Here is a 16,537-nt window from a genome sequence, read left to right as displayed (position 1 = left end):
ATAATATAATAAATATAATATAATATAATATAATAATATATATTTATATTTGTGAATATAATATAAAATATATTTATATTTCTTAAAATGTTTACATAGTGCTCCACTATGTGAATTGATAAAAAATAATAATAAAAAGCAATGTAATTGATTGCATTCTTTAATGCTAATTTTTGTATTAATAACTATTTCCATATTTATATGTAACAAGAAATACATAAAATATCTAATTAATATTTTTGTTCTTCTTCATTTTTCCTCTACTTTTATTTGGTGGGAAATGGGCACGCCCAACTTTAAGATATATGTGATTTGGAATTTTGGGAAAAATATAACTTTTAAAATCTAAATACTGTTGCATACAATGGCTGTGATATAAAAGATTTGCCATATGACAACCTTTTCCTTCTCCTAATAGCCACTGCTTTTAAGACGATTCAAAAGTTTGCCCGAAAAGGGTGGGAATTATATGGGAATTCAACCAATCATTTATGCGCTAACAATTTAATCCTATTCAAAACCCAAACAAAATAATTAATTTATAAAATGTGTAAACCATGCCACACCTCTGTTAGAATGTAGAGTTCCAGTGAAAAAAATCTAACTTCTATTACAACTCACCAGTCAGAGATATTGACATTTGATTAGTATTGTATATCAAGCTGTAACATAATCAAATGCAGATTGCTTATATTCAGCACTGTCAATTGCCAAATTCCACAGTTTGTCAGCTATCTAATGCTATAGCTCAACTGCTGTCAAAAATGGACTATGTCAATATGATGCTTGGTCAGATACCTGTCAACAAATGTTCATTGGTACATGCTAGATAATGATAATTAATACAGATCAGCTGTCAAATGTTGCTAGCTTTGTGCCAGATATGACCACTGTTGCATATCAACTGTCAGAGAATATCCAACATTCTTTCTGCAGAATCTTCAGATATCAAATTCCAATTCTGAATACCAAATATGGCTAAAATGTTACCTCTGAAGAATATTTAATCATTTCTCTTTGCAGTGGAGAAATAGGGTACGTCTGTCTCTCCCCTAAAGGTTTCCTAAAGCCTCTTACATGTCATAGACTCTATGTCAGCTCTCGCTCAATATTAACTGAGTATGCAGTATGCGTTATTTATTTAATAGAGTGATTTTATCTTTCTTCAAGAGATATTAGGTGGACGTGCCTGACATTGTAATAAAATTCTGTGAGTTAAACTGACCTCAGTAATGTTGTACTGCCCCAAAGCTAACCAGTTAATTCTATATTCATGTAGAGATTAGAATCCAAGCCACCTCCCCAATTTTCAATACATTATGTTTCCTCTCTGTTTATTATGAAAAATAGCAGAAATACGCTGTAATGTTTGCTTTTGAAAAGGTTTAGCAAAATACGTAAACAACCTAATTCCCTAAGATTGTCTTTTAAAACCCCCAGCTCTCAGAGACATCTTTTGGAAATTGCTTAGAATTTAGGTTTCAACTTGCTGCAAAGTTAAATAGCAAATTAACCCCATCTCAAAGCTTTTAATGGCACATTTAGTGTACTGCAGCTAGAAAGATTTAGAACATTAATGCAAGGTCATGTTCATTAGAGAACAACATGATTATTTCCCTGAGAAGAGCAGGCATGTAATCACTCCTTATGCATCTTTTACACAGAGTTAAGATTGCTTGGCATCATTCAAAGTAGTATTTAATAGAAGAAATTCTCCCACTTGAGGCTGTGGAAGCAATGCATTTAGCACCAAAAAGAGAGAGAAAAAGGTATGTGTAATTCATATTGGCAAAGTTGACTTCCGTACCAGTTTGTTTATTGGAAAATATGAAGGCCATAGTTAGCAAATCTTGATTAATATTTGTTTAAACTCAGATTTGCCAATTCAAACAGGGTTATATGCAACAGAATGGGGGATGCTTCTAACTAAAGCTGCACTAAATTATGCCTGCCTAGAAAATTATCCGTTTCTTCTTTATTTATTTTATTCAGTTTAGGCATTGCCCAGTCCAAATTAACTCAGGAGGTCTTACAATATAAAAAAGGAATTGCATCAAATAGGATAGGAAGAAACCTATTAAACATAAGACAAGATGGCAAATCCAGATAACAGCAACAACATGATCATATACTTTACCAGGGGTTCCAACTAGCTCAGAGTCTGAGAAAGCAGCCAGGTCTTCAAGGCTCTTCAGAATGTCATCAGGGTGGCGAGTTAGGCAGATATCAGCAGGAACCTCATTCCAAAAGGCAGGTGCCACAATAAAGAAGACTCAATTCAGGACTCCTGATGGCCTGGCACTGCTTGAATGAAGGAACCCGGAGCATATCAATTCTGTCAGACTGAACTAGCTAGGTAGACCCCACAGGAGCTAGATGGCCCGTCAAGTCATCATGCCCTATCTCATGTGGGCTTACTGAGGCATGCCCATCATTGCCATGCCACTGCATTCTGGATCAGTTGAAGCTTCTGAATGCTCTTCAAGGGCAGCCTCATGTAGGGCAAATTGTGTTAGGTTAAGCCTTGAAGTGACTAGTACCCCCATTCTGTTGCATATATCCCTGTTTGAATGGACAAACCTGGGTTTAAATATCTATCTATCTATCTATCTATCTATCTATCTATCTATCTATCTATCTATCTATCTATCTATCTATCTATCTATCTATCTATCTATCTATCAAGATTTGCTAACTTTGGCCTTCATATTTTCTAATAAACAAACTGGTATGGAGACAATGTTGCCAATACGAACTATGCATACCTTTCTTTCTCTCTTTTTTGCTGCTAAATCTGGCCCTTTCGCTGACCCTGATTCCCATGCTGACAGTGGTGCTGGAGGGGTAGGGATGGCAAGAGGCAAGTGGCATTAGTGGAAGAGAGAGGGATCAGCAGGGGATGGGACACATCAGTAGGGGGCAGGGTGGTGGCAGTAAGGGGGACGGGGCAGTAGTGGCCCTCCACAACAATCCCAGTTTCTCATGTGGCCCCTTAGAAAAATTAGTTGCCCACCCCTGGACTAGAGCATGAGTTTTGTCTGAAGTCCCTCTTAATCAAGCAAACAGCACACTTGGCATACCAGATGAAACTGTGAAAAAACCTTGCTGGCCACAATTGCCTCTGGTTCATTGAAAAATGCTTGGTACATATCCAATAACGCTCCAAGTATGTTGTTTTTAGAGACTTTGATTGCAGAGCTCCAAATATTTTACTCTCTATTCTCACAAATAAGCGTAATCTAAGTACAATAGAGGGCAGTTCTACTGCCATCATTCTCTGAACTGGGAACCAATAATTTCTGAATCTGTTGGCATCCAATTAGCATAGCTTGTCTATCTATCTATCTATCTATCTATCTATCTATCTATCTATCTATCTATCTATCTATCTATCTATCTATCTATCTATCTATCTATCTATCAAGATTGTTGCAGTCTACCTAAAATTCAGAAAGAGCAAACTGTTTCATTTAGTGAGTGCTTTATATCCAGTATAAACCAGGGACTTCCGGTCTTGCGTCGTAGTGATGCGGCTGAGGGATTGCAGGAATCTGCACCCCATGGCTGGTTTCACCCTGCCAGGGGACCCTAAAATGGGTCTAAAGTGGCCAGGAGAGGCAACAAAGTCAAAGTCAAAGCCAAAATCCAAAAGCACTTACCAGAACAACTGTGAACAGCATGCTTGGGACTGGGTAAGAATATCAATCTTCTCTCTCCTATTTTGTAACTGATTTCCTGGAAAAGATCCCCAAGAAGCAAAAAAATCCTCCAAAAGTCAGAAGGGGGGATCACACCCCCACCTTTCCATAGACAGAAGCGGTGGTTAATGCTCATGGGGGACAGAAATATATTGAAATGAAGCTAATAATACTACAGGCTAGATAAATCTGAAAATTATGAAAACTATTAAGATTTCACATCTGAAAGAGTATTGATGAAAATATAAGAAAATAATTCTTTGTCTTAAAAGTTGGAAAATGAATAACTACTGACATCTAGTGGAGGATTAGAGTATAAAACTATAGCAGCATTTACTCAGAAATTGGCAAGATGCCCAGAAATAGAGAAAAACTTGTTCCTTTGAACCTCAGTGACTTTTAGCCAAATAAAAAACAGCTGCACAGAGGAAAGAAAATGCACTGGGCTATCTACTACAGAGTGAAAACTGCATTTGTTTTAAAACTGATGACCTTCTGGGATTATAAATACTTACTGAGCTGTGATTTCTAAGCTCAAGAATTGTTTGCAGAGAAAGAAAAACTTTGAATTTTGGCTAATCTTCTAGGGGGAATTTACTGGATAGCTATTAGGTGGCTAAACATTCTGGATTGGAATTTTGACTGGTTGATAATGTAAGACCCCTGAACAGAAGAACTGTTATAAAATACTGCTTTCAATGGTGCTTTGACAATTGGAAATGCATTAGATCACAAAAACCATATATAAAGATAAGAACTATATAAGATTTGATTGTTTGGATTTTAAGATTGGCTGGTTTGACAAAGCTAATTACAGAGACTATGGTACCAGTGAAAGACTATCTGGAGGGGGGAGACAAAATGGATGTTACATACCTAACTAAAAGTGACAGGAAGCCACACCTAACATCCCCTTCTGAAGGCCCCAGCCTGGAACATCAGGGATATGCAGGAACAATACTCCAAGACAGGAGGAGATGTATGTAATGGTGTGACAGATTCAAATGACAATTGTTTCAAGCCATGATGAGATTAAAAACAACTGTGATGACATAAATGAGCACATCTCCAACCTAAACGTACAATTAAAAAACAACGTACAATTAGAAAACAACGATAAAGAATGAACGAACAAATCAGATAACAAAACATAAACCAGAGGAAAGTGACCCAAATGGGGAAGCTACAAATGAAGAAAACCACTGCTTAATACAAACAAAAGAAAATCTGCAAGATTTTGCCACAACAATGAAAACAGAAAAGATATTTCATCTTTTAGGACTTCAAAACAAACTTAAGGATAAGAAAGAAGATCTAACAAAATGGATTATAGAGCTGCCAGGAGAACCATTAGAATTTGGGAGACAAAAAATGCATATTCTACTTAACTTGTCTTTCTTATGCCCAACAATATTCACAAAAATACAGGAAGAATCCCCTGGCATGTGGAGCATACTGACATGAAAGCTATGTGGCAAAAGAAGAAGGCTAGAGTTAGATTCAAGAGATTCGATTCGACTTACCAGATGGAGTACTATATGATTAAACACTTGTTTGAATATGGTTAAAAGAATAGATAAATTTTGAATATAAAGGGGCCCTACAGTAAGAGGAATAAGATATATAAGTAGTATAGTATTTTTTTTATAATATATGAGGTGTAAAAATATTGGGATGGTGTATGTGAATGAAAAGTTTGGCTATTTAAAGGTAATTAATTTTGAGAAAATTATGACTGGTTTAGAGACTGAGGGGAAATTAAGCTTAAATAAGAATCTTGAAAATAGGACATGTAGTGACTTAATAAGATGACTTTTACAAATACAATTGAAACATAAGCCGATTAGAAAAGATGTTATATGTGAATGTTATTGTTATTTGCACAAACACAAGAAAAATGTTTATATCCAACCTTGTATGTATTGAAAGTATTAAGAATTATATTCGCTTAATGTTGACAAAGGAGAATACTACTGGAAGAAGAGAAGATCAAAGAACAAAGTCATTACTAAAAGCCAACATGGGTTTGTCAAAAACAGATCATGCCAGACAAATCTTATTGCATTCTTTAACCAAGTGACAAAATTAGTGGATCAGAGGAATGCTGTGGATATAATTTACTTGGATTTCAGTAAGGCATTTGACAAAGTAGATTACAACCTACTACTTGATAAGATAGAAAAATGTGGTTAGACAGCATCACCACCAGATGGATCCGTAGCTGGCTGACTGGCCGTACTCAGCATATGGTCCTCAATGGAACCACATCTACTTGGAGGGAAGTGTGTAGTGGGGTGCCCCAGGGCTCTGTTCTGGGCCCAGTGCTCTTCAACATCTTCATCAACGATTTGGACGAGGGTATAGATGGGGAAATCATCAAATTTGCAGATGACACCAAGCTGGCAGGAATAGCCAACACTCCAGAAGACAGGTTTAGGATACAGGAGGATCTGGACAGACTTTAACACTGGGCGCTATCTAACAAAATGAAATTCAATGATGAAAAAAGTAAGCTTCTACATTTAGGCAAGAAAAACCAAATGTACAGGTATAGTACAGGGGGTACCTTGCTCAATAGTAGTAACTGCGAGAGGGACCTCGGAGTCCTAGTGGACAATCACTTAAATATGAGCCAGCAGTGTGGACGTCGACGGTTTTTCCGGTTGTGTCACGACCCGACGTAATTGTCTCCCTATCTTAGTTCTAGTGCACTTCATAATTATGGTGAAATGTTACGGAATCATTCCGGTGTGAACCTTATGACGTAGGTCAAAACCAGTGGTGCTAATAAAAAAGATGTTGAGACTCTAGAAAGAGTACAGAGAAGAGCAACAAAGATGATTAGGGGACTGGAGGCTAAAGCATATAAGGAAAGGCTGCTGGAATTGGGTATGTCTAGTTTAATGAAGAGAAGGACGAGGGGGGACATGATAGCAGTGTTCCAATATCTCAGGGGGTGCCACAAAGAAGAGGGAGTCAAGCTATTTTCCAAGGCGCCTGAAGGCAGGACAAGAAGCAATGGGTGGAAACTAATCAAGGAGAGAAGCAACCTAGAACTAAGGAGAAACTTCCTGACAGTTAGAACAATTAACCAGTGGAACAACCTGCCTCCAGAAGTTGTGAATGCTCCAACACTGGAAGTTTGTAAGAAGAGACTGGACAGCCATTTGTCTGAAACGGTATAGGGTTTCCTGCCTGAGCAGGGGGTTGGACTAGATGACCCCCAAGGTCCCTTCCAACTTTATTATTATTATTATTATTATTATTATTATTATTATTATTATTATTATTATTATTATTATTATTATTATTATTATTATTATTATTATTATTATTATTATTATTATTATTATTATTATTATTATTGTTATCTAACATATTGATTATGGAATTATAGAAATTAATCATTATTGATTGCTTTTAAATAAATGAACCCAGACAACACACTGTTTACTAAGTACTAAAGATTGCTATTGTAAAAAAAAAATCAATAAAATATATTTTTAAAAAGCCCCAGCATAAACCACGGCTTACAAACACCAAGTTGTTGAGTTTACATATTGCAGTAAGCCCAAACCAACTGAACCACATCAGGATGGATCATAGTGTATTAACCCAAACCATTGAACAAGAGAGAAGTTTGAGAAATGAGGTAAACCTTATTTACTCTAGAAATTCTGCTTATTGGCTTGAGAGCTTCCTTGAAGACAAACAGAGAGAGTTGCAACCATGACTCCTTGGAGTAATTTCCCAGATAAAAGAAACTGGGGGCGGGGGGGAGTATAATTTGAAATCTGAATGGAACATTGTTAAAAGAGGTATCATGAAAAGCCAGGTTAGGAATATTGTGGAATGGTAATGCTGCACTGAGGCTATTCTTGAAACCTTTGTAATGTAATACTTGGCTTTAAAAAAAAATATTTTTATATCATCTCATATGTATTCATTACCAGGAATAAAATCAAATCCTATTACTGAGATTAAAAATATTATCTGTTTGTATTATTGTGTATTTAGATCAAATAGTAATTGAAAGGTTTTTTTTAGTACTATTAGATTACAGATTATAAACAGTAAATGTTAATTACAAGTAGGAACACAGATATCAGCTATTTTAACCACATGTGGTATGGCGAACCTGTTGTTTATAATGCCTTCTCCTAATTATGTTTTACACACAAAAAATAATTAGTAGTTAGTGCATATTTGACAAAGCAGTCGTCTATATTTAACAGATTGGCTGAGCAAATGTTCCATAATCAAGGGGATAAACAGAGCTCTTTCTTTGAAACTAATATTGTAAACCGAAGGGCCTAACCAAGCTAATGAAAAGAGGGCAATGGGCTTTTTGTATTAAGCTGAAAGATTTCCAATTATTATAATAACTCTGGGGAAAGCAGAGGCATCCTTTTCTGATATTAGTTTGACTTTCCTCCAGATTTCTGTAAACATTGATGAGTTGAGAAATATGATATTTATAGCAGCACAAAAAAATGTTGATGTATTTTCCCTAGGTGGGAATTGCCACTCACAGGAAGCAAAGCACTGCTAACCTCATATAAATTCAATTAGGATTTTAAGGGCAGTGTTATTAAGTCTTTTTTGTTGTTGTTGTTAAAGTTCAGTTCAGTTACATTGAGACTGCTCAGAAAAGTTCCTGCAGTTTTCTTGGTGAGGATTTTCAGGAGTGATTTGCCCTGGCCTCCTTCCTAGGATTGAAAGGAACCAATTGACCTAGGCAGCATTAGAACTCACAGTCTCCTGGTTTCTAGTCTGATACCTTAAGCACTACATCATACCAGTCTTAGTAACTCTCAGCATTGATCAAATAAATTGAAGACTTCAGATATTTTGTAATATTGGCAATAGAACAATACAGAATTCCAAAAGGGATGGTTCTCCACTCTTTGTGCTCAGTTGAGAGATAGAAATATTCAACTAGGATTTACTCTATGCTTGTTCTCAAAGCTAGAGACATCCCTTATGGAGTATGCCTTCTCCAAAGCATGATTGCGGGAACTGACATTCCCTCTCCCCTTTAAACAAGAATTTCTTCCTGCTATAATTTAATTCATTAGCTCAGAATTGAAAAACCTTTTCTCAGTTGAGGGCCAATTTTATTCATGGAGAGGTATATGGTTAAGGGGTTGAGGATGCAGATAATCCTTAGGTTAGAATTGCAATTGGGGATGGGATTGCCACTGCTATGTGATGGTGTCACATGACCACATCGCTTAGTGACAGCAATCCAGGCAGTCCTGGTTGCCGTTGTAATTCCAGGACGGAACAGGTTGCTAAAAGAGAAGAGGTGGCAGTCTCAGGTAAGGAAGGAGCAAGTGGGCTCTTGGAGAACAGACAGATCAACAAGAGCAGCACCTGGACTCTGAGAAGCACAAGTAGACAGAGGAGTGCTATGGAGTAAGAAATCCCTATTTATTTTATTTTATTTTCCCTTCTTCCTTTTTCTGGCTAAACATCTTGTGTTTTAATAGGTGCAGAGTAGGCAGAAATTCAGCAAGTTTATTTGTTTGTTTATTCATTCATTCAGTTTATGAGCTGCAGACTCCCAGAACAGCTCTGGATGACTAACAGGGTTTAAACAAAAACCATTCACAGTATAAAAACAAAAATGATTCTGAAAAACACTCTGTTGGGAACAAAACTCAATCCTCGTACATTTATAGAAGACTCCTATGTCATCCTGGCCCAGTGTCTGGGAGAGGAATTAGGTCTCCAAGGCCCTCTGAAGGACCAACAAGGTTAGATCCAGCTGAATCTAACAGGGAGCTGCTGTTGCAAAGGGCAGGTACTGTGACGGAGAAGGCACACATTTTGCATCCCAGCAGTTATCACCATTTAATTGGAAGGACCCGGAAGATGCCAACCCTGTCACATTTTATAGGACACCCTGATCGAATATTCATCATGAGAAAAACTCCTTTTATTCTCCAATAACCTTTCCATCATCATACACTGTATGCCTGCAAGACGTGGTTTGTATTTTAAAGAAAGTTGGGACTATAAGAAAATAGAATCATATTCTCCCAAGATAAACTGAAATCTTAATTACTGCTGGAATACTAATCATAACTAGAAAGGATCCCTATTAATAATTTGAAAAGTTATTAAGTGATCATGAATATAAGGGAGGGTATGTATTATATTGAGGTGGTTGAATAGGAGCAGGAAGATGCAGATTCAAACCTTCTTCACAGTTCTGGAGAAGAATCACAGAAAGGAGCTATCATATGCCACCCTGTGTCTGTTGAAAAAAAGACAAGTTTTTTTTAACATCCCTGTAATCCCTTGCATCTGGGTGGTGTTGGAGCAACTGAATGGAGCTGAGAGTTTACTGGCTAGATGCCCTTCCAGACGCCTATGTGGAATTTGCAGCAGGTAATTACTCATCGTGCCCAGAGAGAGAGAAATACCTTCTGCTACCTAGGATCGAACTCACAATCTCCTGACTGTGAAGCAAAAGCTCCACTTCTAGGTGCCTCTCCACATCTGTCAAAATAAATAAAATAAATCTATATTATTTAAAATATTTCTATGCTGGAAGATTCCCCAGTTACTATAAGTTGGAGAGGGGCAGCATCTACACTGAATAATAAATATAATACCAAAAATAAAGTATAAAATAAAATAATAAAATAAAATAAAATAATAAAATAAATAAAATAATAAAATAAAATAAAATAAAATCTATATAAATAAAAATGTAAATGTTCGTTTGTTCAAAATCTTAAATCTCCGAAAGTTCTTCACCGATTGCTTTGAAATTTTGACACAACGTTGCATTCGAATACGCACATGTTTTTATATACCTATATTATATAGATGTCACACCTGTGACAGGTAAAAACATACTTTTTAAAAAAACAGCGCCATCTGTTGGACATAAAAGCTTTCTCTTTTCTTTCTTTTCCATTTAACCAGACTGAGCCATAGCAACGCGTGGCTGGGTATAGCTAGTATAAAATAAAATGATATCTTTGTAAAACTTGGTGAATGTTGCAATGCATGTTTTATGTGTTTCTGATAGAGAAGCTTTAAAGTGGTGATTTACCTCAGGAAGAGATTTGCCTTTTGCTTAACTTTGAGTGTTGTAGCTGGCTTTCCTGTGGCTCCTTTTCCCACTGGAGTAGCTAACAAAAGTTTGGCCTTCAGAATGTAAACTTAAAGAATATACAGCAATGGCAAAACTAACAGACTATACACCCAACAGAAATTCAACTAAATTTAGGCAGGAATCGTTTCCATACATACAACACATCATTCAGCATGGCAAATATAATTACTTACAGTTTGGCTTCTAAGAGGGCCTAAATGTCTACAAATATTGCAAATTTGAAATTTGAAAGGGGAAAGTTAGAAATGTAATATCTTTGTTTCATTAATTTTATTCTATTCTATTGTTTTCCTTTTCCTTTTTTTCCTCTTTTTCTAATTTTAATTCATCCTAAAGTTTCTCTTTTCGTCTATTTTTCCCATGTACTGTATAGATATAGTAGCAGTACAATGAAGATTTTAATATCAAGTAATTAGCTTAAGATCTTTATTATCTAACAAATACTTTGATGTAAGTTGCAGCAGATTTCCCCCCCCCCCCAAAGTTACACTTAGGTTTGAATGAAAAAGTCAAATAATTTTAATGCTTGTAATAATGATATTCTAAATTGTAATTAATATTGATGGAATATTTGGAATCTTTGCTATGTTCAACACTATAAGTTATAAATTTTAATTTCCTATAAGAGTAATCAGAGCGTGGTAGATAGTTCATCCTAACCAGATTAAACTTTAGTTCAGTTTTCTTCATATAATCTGGTAAACATTTTAGGCCCTAAAAGAGTTTAATTAACCAAGTACAAAGATGGTGAAGGCCTCTTATCTGATTAATCATACTCTATTTTGATCTCCCTGGAACTATCATCTAGTTGTGAATAAGATGACACTATTTTGAGAAAAAGCTAGGATGAAATTCTGATAACCATTACAATTTATCTCATGGACTTAGATGGCTAATTTCTCATTCTATCTCTTGTAGGTGTTTGTGTCCTGCAGGTTATTCTGGGGCATTCTGTGAACTTGGCTTAGACTTTTGCCTTCATCACCGTTGCTCAGACCATGGCTTTTGTGTAGCTAATCAGAATAATTATACCTGCCACTGTGTGCTTGGCTACGAAGGTCCATTGTGTGAAGTGGAAGCTAACAAATGTTCAAAGTCACCCTGCAAAAATGGGGCCACCTGTTTGGATTTAATTGGCCACTTCTTGTGTCGTTTTGCCACCAGCTTCAAAGGCAAGTTTCAGTGTTCCCCCTTTCCTTAGCATATTTCCTAGTCCATTCTTCTTCGCTGCAGCTCAAATGGTCATTATTTTTAATTAGGCATTTTTCTTAATCTATTGCTGTGTCCCCAATATTTGTGAAAAAATGTAATGTCCTAAACACAAAAGAGGAGAAAACTACAAACTATCTCAATGATGTAATCTTAGAGCTACTTGAAATAATACATTGATAAAAGGATGTTTAGCCACTGGAAAACATTCTGCACCCACTAAATGATGTATAGTTATAGAACAACTACACAATAGAGTACTGTTGTGTATTTCAGCATATGGAGAAGCAAAATAGACATAACAACATAGGTAAACTATTCTACTATAAAGTTATCAGGTTTGAGTTGTAATGCTAAGTTGCAAAAAATTATGGCAAGGGGGAAATTATTGCATTAGCCTTGTAATTGTAAGCATTATAATTATATTATTTACATTGCGTTACTTACAAGTAGGAATGTGCACTGATTGGTTTGCTTCACTTAAGAACCAAATATAGAAGCAGGTTGGTGAGTCACAGACTTCTTCATAGATTCTCTGATTCAATTCAGTTTAGGAACTGACAAATAAAGAGTTGGCTATATCTATATCTCAGTCTTTCTTATATACTGAGGGAAAGTATTCCTCAAAAACCACTAAAAATGAACAACCTGAACTTAATACACAGTGCTTTTTTTGTAAGAAAAATGGTGCTGGAACTCAACCCCCGCCCCCACCAGGCCATTCCTTGATCGGCAACCTTTCGCTCTCCTCCTGAGCTGGACTGCCATGCTAAGGTGGATCGGATGGGCGGGGATGAAACTATTACAATGACTCAGGAACTGATGAAACAAGAATAATACTGTGTAAGCATATTTATGCAACAGCATCCCTTCTCAAGCAACATTACAACTCCCAGCAGACATTGCTGGTTATTTATACCCACTGAGCTGAGAGGGAAGACGGAGGTGGGCGGGGTTACCGCTGTTGCCATAGCTGTATGAGTGACATATAGGATAGGGGGCAGTTCTACGATGGGCTGTGAGTCAGTCGGGGAGCACTTGGGGCTGATGCGCTGCCGAGGGCTGGTCTAAGAGAGCAGTCAGTGTCATCCTTTGGCCTGTGCAGCCAACTAACCTGATTGATGGTTCGAGGGTGGGAGGGGACTGCAGGGATCACCTTTCGCCACCACAACTACCTCAGCACCTTGGGAGCAACCACAGCATCTTCTAAAGACCCACCTTCCCCTCCCCATTTTCCTTACTTCCTCCAAGCTCGGGTTCTCGGTTGGTCACTCTCCTTGTGTGAGGTTCAGCCATGTCCGGGCTGCTGGGGGAAGTTGTTCAGGATCAGCCTGGGGGAGAAAAGCAGCAGAAAGGGGCCTTCTCCCCAGGAGCCATCCAGAGGCTTAAAGAGACCGAGGACATGCTGAGTAAAAAACAGGAGTTGCTAACCTGCTTTCCAGCTCTGGCATGTTTCTCTTCTGCTGCAGGGAAATGGAGTTTGTGGGACTAAAAAAGGTTCAGTCAGACCGTCTAACTCCTTGTGAGATCTTTTTTTTTTTTTTTTGCAAGAAGTTGGAAGGTCTGACTGAACTTCTTTTAGTTCCACAAATTCTGTTGAAAAAGGTGCCAGAACGCTGTTCCATGCGTTCTATGACAAAAACGCCCTGTCAATACATATTAGTAAATAGTTAAAGACTGCATCATTTGATAGACCTGACTGCGTTGTGATGGACTCTTATGTAAATAGCATATTAAGAGAGGTGTAGGTGATATCTTTTTTATTACTTAATAAACATTTCTGTGCAACAGTTTGAAAAATACAAATATATTATGAGTTACCAGCATCATTATTTTGTTTGTTGCATAGTCAGTCAGAAGTTTAGACTGAATTTGGCATTTTTATTCATCTGTTGAGTCCTTCCCAAGTTCCTTATTATTATTATTACTACTGATAACAAACAACCTATTATAAGGAATAGTACTTCATGCTATTAATATTTCAATTAATATTTCAGTGATATTAGTTTTATGTTGTTAGGTTAGCGTGGGTTATCATTCTGAAATACTTACTAAAAGAAAAAAAAGGAAAAACTACTTCCAAAGTTCAGTTATCCTATCTCTTAATAAATCACAGAAAGAAGAAAATATTTTGAATTGCATTAAAGAACTTATCAGCATTCCAAAAATCCAACATCCTGGCTCTTAGTGTCAAATATTAAACAGTTTGCTTTGTGATGAATTGTTTCCCAGATGATAGCATCTGCTCAACTTTGATTTGACTTGGAACCTAAGCAGGGTAAGACCTAGTTTCTACTTGGATGGGAGTCCATCAAAAAATCTCAGGGCCAGGGACATGCACTGGAGGGATCCAGTGGGCAAATGAAAACACCAACCACAATAACCACATTGAACTGGTACAATGCAGGTTCTGTCTCTTTTGTATATGCTTTATGGTTTCACACACATTGCAGTACTGCAAGCATGTCATATTGGAATTCAATATAATGCAAACCCAAGCAATAGAATATAATCCAACCAGTAACTTAAACTTTAAAAGAGCTGATTTTAACAAACTCAGAGAGAGCCTAAGAAAAATTCCATGGATAAAAATCCTAAAGGGAAAAACAACTCAAGAATGTGGGAAACTCTGAAAAATATGATCATAAAATCCCAGTCCAACACAATACCACTGAAAAAGAAAAATAAGAACTTCAAAAAGAACCAGCATGGTTACACAAAGATCTCTCTGATAAACTGAAAGACAAAAAGGATAACTACAAAAAATGGAAAGAGGGACACATAAGGCAGAATATGAACACAGATGAAGAATATGAATATGAATATGAATATGAAAAGATGAAGTCAGGAAAGCAAAGGCTCAGAATGAAAAAAGACTTGCAACAAAAGTCAAGATAATAAAACAAAGTTTCTTTCAGCATATAAATAACAAGAAAAAGGTTAAGGAAACAGTCGGTCCGCTAGAGAGAGAAGATGGCAAAGAAGTAACAGGCAGTAGAGCAAAAGCAGAGCTGCTTAGCTCATTCTTTACATCAGTCTTCATGCAAAAAGAAACTAGCCCAATCTACCAAAAATATTAAAAGACAGACTAGAAATAAAAAATAAAATAAGCAAGAAAATGGTAAGGGAACATTTGTCTGACCTTGATGAATATAAATCACTGGGACCTGATGGATTACAGCCCAGAGTTCTGAAGGAGTTGGCAGATGTTATCTCAGAACCATTGTACCATATCTTTCAAAAATCCTGGAGTACCAGGGAAGTACCTGAGGATTGGAAAAGGGCTGATGTGGCTCACATCTTCAAAAAAGGAGGAAAAAACAGACCTAGAAAACTACAGACCAATCAGCCTAACATCAATACCTAGGAAGATATTGGGAAAAAAATAATCAAAAAACAGATCTGTGAACATCTAGAAACAAATAAAGTCATAGCTAGTAGCCAGCACAGATTTGTTGAAAGCAGATCATGCCAAACCAATCTTATTTTTATTCTTTAACTAAATTAGTAGATCAGTGAAATGCTGTGGACATAGTATACTTAGACTTCAGCAAGGCATTCGACAAAGTAGACTACAACCTACTTCTTGGTAAACTAGAAAAATGTGGGATAGACAGCTTCACCACCAGTTGTATTTGTAACTAGCTGACAAACTGTACTCAATGAGTAGTCCTTAATGGTACTAAATCTACATGGAGGGAAGTAAGCAGTGAGGTACCACAAGGTTCTGTCTTAGGCCCAGTACTCTTCAATATCTTCATAAATGACTTAGATGAGGGAATTGAAGGGGAACTCATCAAATTTGCAGATTACACTAAATTGGCAGGAGTAGCCAACACCCCAGGATAAAGCTCAGGTTTCAAAAAGATCTTGACAAACTTGAACAATGGGCCCTATCCAACAAAATGCATTTTAATGTTTTAATGTTTTAAAAGCAAAGTTTTATACCTAGGCAGGAAAAATCAGAGGTATAAGTACAGGTTAGGTGAAACCTGGCTCAAAAACAATAACTGTGAGAAGGACCTTGGAGTCCTAGTGCATGATCATTTAAACATGAGCCAGCAGTGTGTGGCAGCAGCCAAAAAAGCTAATACAATCCTTGGTTGTATAAACAGAGACATAGAATCAAAATCATGTGAAGTATTAGTACCACTTTATAAATCCTTTGTAAGACAACACCTGGAACACTGCATCCAGTTTTAGTTACCACGTTACAAAAAAGATGTTGAGACTTTGGGAAAAAGTGCAAAGAAGAGTAACTAATGTTAGATCGCGCAGGCAGTAAGACAAGAGTCGAGCGACAGTCAGCTCTTGGTTTATTGGCAAGGCATAAAGTAAATCCGGACTGCCTCTCTGGGCCAGGGGAGCCCTCTTTTATGGGATTCCCCTGGCTTGTAATCACACAATTCCATTGGCTGGTAAGACCCTGTTGCTAGTTAGCCAACCAGCAACGGGCATGAAACTGTATGCAGATGGAGAAGGGCAATCACCCTTAATG

The sequence above is a fragment of the Protobothrops mucrosquamatus genome, unplaced genomic scaffold (genome assembly GCF_001527695.2).
Source record: "Protobothrops mucrosquamatus isolate PMUCROS unplaced genomic scaffold, P.Mucros_1.0 scaffold1480, whole genome shotgun sequence".
Taxonomy (NCBI): Eukaryota; Metazoa; Chordata; class Lepidosauria; order Squamata; family Viperidae; genus Protobothrops; species Protobothrops mucrosquamatus.
The sequence above is the reverse complement of the archived record's forward strand: the minus strand, read 5'-3'. Positions refer to the sequence as shown.